Below are 5,000 nucleotides of genomic sequence, written 5' to 3'. Positions count from 1 at the left end.
TTCATCATTAAATGCTTAATACAAGGCAGTGTTGCTGATGAAATAGTGCAAGAGCACACCCTCGTGGACAAAATGCTTACAGCACCTGGTATTCCCAGGCGGTCTCCCATCCAAGTACTAACCAGGCCCGACCCTGCTTAGCTTCCGAGATCAGACGAAATCGGGCGTACCCAGGCTGGTATGGCCGTAAGCGAGAAACAATCTCTTGCTACAACATATATAGTCAAAGTGAATCTGATAAAACAGACATTTAGTCAATTCATCATTAAATGCTTAATACAAGGCAGTGTTGCTGATGAAATAGTGCAAGAGCACACCCTCGTGGACAAAATGCTTACAGCACCTGGTATTCCCAGGCGGTCTCCCATCCAAGTACTAACCAGGCCCGACCCTGCTTAGCTTCCGAGATCAGACGAGATCGGGCGTACCCAGGCTGGTATGGCCGTAAGCGAGAAACAATCTCTTGCTACAACATATATAGTCAAAGTGAATCTGATAAAACAGACATTTAGTCAATTCATCATTAAATGCTTAATACAAGGCAGTGTTGCTGATGAAATAGTGCAAGAGCACACCCTCGTGGACAAAATGCTTACAGCACCTGGTATTCCCAGGCGGTCTCCCATCCAAGTACTAACCAGGCCCGACCCTGCTTAGCTTCCGAGATCAGACGAGATCGGGCGTACCCAGGCTGGTATGGCCGTAAGCGAGAAACAATCTCTTGCTACAACATATATAGTCAAAGTGAGTGTGATAAACAGACATTGCATTTTCACCAATTAGATAAGCAGCTTGAACTTTGTGTCACTGAAAAAGTAGAAGAAATTACAAACACTGTTCCCATCACTTTTTAGCACAGGTAGTTGGATAAAATACAAACTTTATTTCCTTTCATCATTTGAACAGGGCAAAGGAGCACAAAGCACACACAAGCTGCATTCAGCAACAATATTCTTGTTTGTCTTATAAATACAAGGCAGATGCTAATTGAAAACACAAGGAAATTTGATCCTATTAAAAAGGCAGGAAGCTGCATTTAGTCAATTCATCATTAAATGCTTACTACAAGGCAGTGTTGCTGATGAAATAGTGCAGGGGCACACCCTCGTGGACAAAATGCTTACAGCACCTGGTATTCCCAGGCGGTCTCCCATCCAAGTACTAACCAGGCCCGACCCTGCTTAGCTTCCGAGATCAGACGAGATCGGGCGTACCCAGGCTGGTATGGCCGTAAGCGAGAAACAATCTCTTGCTACAACATATATAGTCAAAGTGAATCTGATAAAACAGACATTTAGTCAATTCATCATTAAATGCTTAATACAAGGCAGTGTTGCTGATGAAATAGTGCAAGAGCACACCCTCGTGGACAAAATGCTTACAGCACCTGGTATTCCCAGGCGGTCTCCCATCCAAGTACTAACCAGGCCCGACCCTGCTTAGCTTCCGAGATCAGACGAGATCGGGCGTACCCAGGCTGGTATGGCCGTAAGCGAGAAACAATCTCTTGCTACAACATATATAGTCAAAGTGAGTGTGATAAACAGACATTGCATTTTCACCAATTAGATAAGCAGCTTGAACTTTGTGTCACTGAAAAAGTAGAAGAAATTACAAACACTGTTCCCATCACTTTTTAGCACAGGTAGTTGGATAAAATACAAACTTTATTTCCTTTCATCATTTGAACAGGGCAAAGGAGCACAAAGCACACACAAGCTGCATTCAGCAACAATATTCTTGTTTGTCTTATAAATACAAGGCAGATGCTAATTGAAAACACAAGGAAATTTGATCCTATTAAAAAGGCAGGAAGCTGCATTTAGTCAATTCATCATTAAATGCTTACTACAAGGCAGTGTTGCTGATGAAATAGTGCAGGGGCACACCCTCGTGGACAAAATGCTTACAGCACCTGGTATTCCCAGGCGGTCTCCCATCCAAGTACTAACCAGGCCCGACCCTGCTTAGCTTCCGAGATCAGACGAGATCGGGCGTACCCAGGCTGGTATGGCCGTAAGCGAGAAACAATCTCTTGCTACAACATATATAGTCAAAGTGAATCTGATAAAACAGACATTTAGTCAATTCATCATTAAATGCTTAATACAAGGCAGTGTTGCTGATGAAATAGTGCAAGAGCACACCCTCGTGGACAAAATGCTTACAGCACCTGGTATTCCCAGGCGGTCTCCCATCCAAGTACTAACCAGGCCCGACCCTGCTTAGCTTCCGAGATCAGACGAGATCGGGCGTACCCAGGCTGGTATGGCCGTAAGCGAGAAACAATCTCTTGCTACAACATATATAGTCAAAGTGAGTGTGATAAACAGACATTGCATTTTCACCAATTAGATAAGCAGCTTGAACTTTGTGTCACTGAAAAAGTAGAAGAAATTACAAACACTGTTCCCATCACTTTTTAGCACAGGTAGTTGGATAAAATACAAACTTTATTTCCTTTCATCATTTGAACAGGGCAAAGGAGCACAAAGCACACACAAGCTGCATTCAGCAACAATATTCTTGTTTGTCTTATAAATACAAGGCAGATGCTAATTGAAAACACAAGGAAATTTGATCCTATTAAAAAGGCAGGAAGCTGCATTTAGTCAATTCATCATTAAATGCTTACTACAAGGCAGTGTTGCTGATGAAATAGTGCAAGAGCACACCCTCGTGGACAAAATGCTTACAGCACCTGGTATTTCCAGGCGGTCTCCCATCCAAGTACTAACCAGGCCCGACCCTGCTTAGCTTCCGAGATCAGACGAGATCGGGCGTACCCAGGCTGGTATGGCCGTAAGCGAGAAACAATCTCTTGCTACAACATATATAGTCAAAGTGAATCTGATAAAACAGACATTTAGTCAATTCATCATTAAATGCTTAATACAAGGCAGTGTTGCTGATGAAATAGTGCAAGAGCACACCCTCGTGGACAAAATGCTTACAGCACCTGGTATTCCCAGGCGGTCTCCCATCCAAGTACTAACCAGGCCCGACCCTGCTTAGCTTCCGAGATCAGACGAGATCGGGCGTACCCAGGCTGGTATGGCCGTAAGCGAGAAACAATCTCTTGCTACAACATATATAGTCAAAGTGAGTGTGATAAACAGACATTGCATTTTCACCAATTAGATAAGCAGCTTGAACTTTGTGTCACTGAAAAAGTAGAAGAAATTACAAACACTGTTCCCATCACTTTTTAGCACAGGTAGTTGGATAAAATACAAACTTTATTTCCTTTCATCATTTGAACAGGGCAAAGGAGCACAAAGCACACACAAGCTGCATTCAGCAACAATATTCTTGTTTGTCTTATAAATACAAGGCAGATGCTAATTGAAAACACAAGGAAATTTGATCCTATTAAAAAGGCAGGAAGCTGCATTTAGTCAATTCATCATTAAATGCTTACTACAAGGCAGTGTTGCTGATGAAATAGTGCAGGGGCACACCCTCGTGGACAAAATGCTTACAGCACCTGGTATTCCCAGGCGGTCTCCCATCCAAGTACTAACCAGGCCCGACCCTGCTTAGCTTCCGAGATCAGACGAGATCGGGCGTACCCAGGCTGGTATGGCCGTAAGCTAGAAACAATCTCTTGCTACAACATATATAGTCAAAGTGAATCTGATAAAACAGACATTTAGTCAATTCATCATTAAATGCTTAATACAAGGCAGTGTTGCTGATGAAATAGTGCAAGAGCACACCCTCGTGGACAAAATGCTTACAGCACCTGGTATTCCCAGGCGGTCTCCCATCCAAGTACTAACCAGGCCCGACCCTGCTTAGCTTCCGAGATCAGACGAGATCGGGCGTACCCAGGCTGGTATGGCCGTAAGCGAGATACAATCTCTTGCTACAACATATATAGTCAAAGTGAGTCTGATAAAACAGACATTTAGTCAATTCATCATTAAATGCTTAATACAAGGCAGTGTTGCTGATGAAATAGTGCAAGAGCACACCCTCGTGGACAAAATGCTTACAGCACCTGGTATTCCCAGGCGGTCTCCCATCCAAGTACTAACCAGGCCCGACCCTGCTTAGCTTCCGAGATCAGACGAGATCGGGCGTACCCAGGCTGGTATGGCCGTAAGCGAGATACAATCTCTTGCTACAACATATATAGTCAAAGTGAGTCTGATAAAACAGACATTTAGTCAATTCATCATTAAATGCTTAATACAAGGCAGTGTTGCTGATGAAATAGTGCAAGAGCACACCCTCGTGGACAAAATGCTTACAGCACCTGGTATTCCCAGGCGGTCTCCCATCCAAGTACTAACCAGGCCCGACCCTGCTTAGCTTCCGAGATCAGACGAGATCGGGCGTACCCAGGCTGGTATGGCCGTAAGCGAGAAACAATCTCTTGCTACAACATATATAGTCAAAGTGAGTGTGATAAACAGAGATTGCATTTTCACCAATTAGATAAGCAGCTTGAACTTTGTGTCACTGAAAAAGTAGAAGAAATTACAAACACTGTTCCCATCACTTTTTAGCACAGGTAGTTGGATAAAATACAAACTTTATTTCCTTTCATCATTTGAACAGGGCAAAGGAGCACAAAGCACACACAAGCTGCATTCAGCAACAATATTCTTGTTTGTCTTATAAATACAAGGCAGATGCTAATTGAAAACACAAGGAAATTTGATCCTATTAAAAAGGCAGGAAGCTGCATTTAGTCAATTCATCATTAAATGCTTACTACAAGGCAGTGTTGCTGATGAAATAGTGCAAGAGCACACCCTCGTGGACAAAATGCTTACAGCACCTGGTATTTCCAGGCGGTCTCCCATCCAAGTACTAACCAGGCCCGACCCTGCTTAGCTTCCGAGATCAGACGAGATCGGGCGTACCCAGGCTGGTATGGCCGTAAGCGAGAAACAATCTCTTGCTACAACATATATAGTCAAAGTGAATCTGATAAAACAGACATTTAGTCAATTCATCATTAAATGCTTAATACAAGGCAGTGTTGCTGA

At 43.4% G+C, this 5,000-nt stretch overlaps 14 non-coding genes across 14 annotated transcripts; all 14 read right to left on the bottom strand.

The window, feature by feature from the left end:
* Positions 1 to 73: 73 nt before the first annotated feature.
* On the bottom strand, positions 74 to 192 carry LOC145875619 (5S ribosomal RNA). The gene has a single exon (XR_014391264.1). It is a non-coding gene; the product is annotated as a 5S ribosomal RNA (ribosomal RNA).
* Positions 193 to 331: 139 nt separating this feature from the next.
* Positions 332 to 450, bottom strand: LOC145873503 (5S ribosomal RNA). The gene has a single exon (XR_014389138.1). It is a non-coding gene; the product is annotated as a 5S ribosomal RNA (ribosomal RNA).
* Positions 451 to 589: 139 nt separating this feature from the next.
* Positions 590 to 708, bottom strand: LOC145873501 (5S ribosomal RNA). The gene has a single exon (XR_014389136.1). It is a non-coding gene; the product is annotated as a 5S ribosomal RNA (ribosomal RNA).
* A 409-nt stretch (positions 709 to 1,117) lies between these two features.
* LOC145873500 (5S ribosomal RNA) lies at positions 1,118 to 1,236 on the bottom strand. The gene has a single exon (XR_014389135.1). It is a non-coding gene; the product is annotated as a 5S ribosomal RNA (ribosomal RNA).
* A 139-nt stretch (positions 1,237 to 1,375) lies between these two features.
* LOC145873499 (5S ribosomal RNA) lies at positions 1,376 to 1,494 on the bottom strand. The gene has a single exon (XR_014389134.1). It is a non-coding gene; the product is annotated as a 5S ribosomal RNA (ribosomal RNA).
* Positions 1,495 to 1,903: 409 nt separating this feature from the next.
* Positions 1,904 to 2,022, bottom strand: LOC145873498 (5S ribosomal RNA). The gene has a single exon (XR_014389133.1). It is a non-coding gene; the product is annotated as a 5S ribosomal RNA (ribosomal RNA).
* A 139-nt stretch (positions 2,023 to 2,161) lies between these two features.
* LOC145873497 (5S ribosomal RNA) lies at positions 2,162 to 2,280 on the bottom strand. The gene has a single exon (XR_014389132.1). It is a non-coding gene; the product is annotated as a 5S ribosomal RNA (ribosomal RNA).
* Positions 2,281 to 2,689: 409 nt separating this feature from the next.
* Positions 2,690 to 2,808, bottom strand: LOC145868201 (5S ribosomal RNA). The gene has a single exon (XR_014384195.1). It is a non-coding gene; the product is annotated as a 5S ribosomal RNA (ribosomal RNA).
* Positions 2,809 to 2,947: 139 nt separating this feature from the next.
* Positions 2,948 to 3,066, bottom strand: LOC145873496 (5S ribosomal RNA). Its single transcript, XR_014389131.1, has one exon. It is a non-coding gene; the product is annotated as a 5S ribosomal RNA (ribosomal RNA).
* Positions 3,067 to 3,475: 409 nt separating this feature from the next.
* Positions 3,476 to 3,594, bottom strand: LOC145873495 (5S ribosomal RNA). Its single transcript, XR_014389130.1, has one exon. It is a non-coding gene; the product is annotated as a 5S ribosomal RNA (ribosomal RNA).
* Positions 3,595 to 3,733: 139 nt separating this feature from the next.
* Positions 3,734 to 3,852, bottom strand: LOC145873494 (5S ribosomal RNA). Its single transcript, XR_014389129.1, has one exon. It is a non-coding gene; the product is annotated as a 5S ribosomal RNA (ribosomal RNA).
* Positions 3,853 to 3,991: 139 nt separating this feature from the next.
* Positions 3,992 to 4,110, bottom strand: LOC145873493 (5S ribosomal RNA). Its single transcript, XR_014389128.1, has one exon. It is a non-coding gene; the product is annotated as a 5S ribosomal RNA (ribosomal RNA).
* A 139-nt stretch (positions 4,111 to 4,249) lies between these two features.
* On the bottom strand, positions 4,250 to 4,368 carry LOC145873492 (5S ribosomal RNA). The gene has a single exon (XR_014389127.1). It is a non-coding gene; the product is annotated as a 5S ribosomal RNA (ribosomal RNA).
* Positions 4,369 to 4,777: 409 nt separating this feature from the next.
* On the bottom strand, positions 4,778 to 4,896 carry LOC145868200 (5S ribosomal RNA). Its single transcript, XR_014384194.1, has one exon. It is a non-coding gene; the product is annotated as a 5S ribosomal RNA (ribosomal RNA).
* Positions 4,897 to 5,000: the final 104 nt, after the last annotated feature.

The sequence above is a fragment of the Salmo salar genome, unplaced genomic scaffold, assembly GCF_965601325.2.
Source record: "Salmo salar unplaced genomic scaffold, fSalSal1 ptg000293l, whole genome shotgun sequence".
Classification (NCBI taxonomy): Eukaryota; Metazoa; Chordata; class Actinopteri; order Salmoniformes; family Salmonidae; genus Salmo; species Salmo salar.
This window is presented reverse-complemented; position numbering and strand designations above follow the sequence as displayed.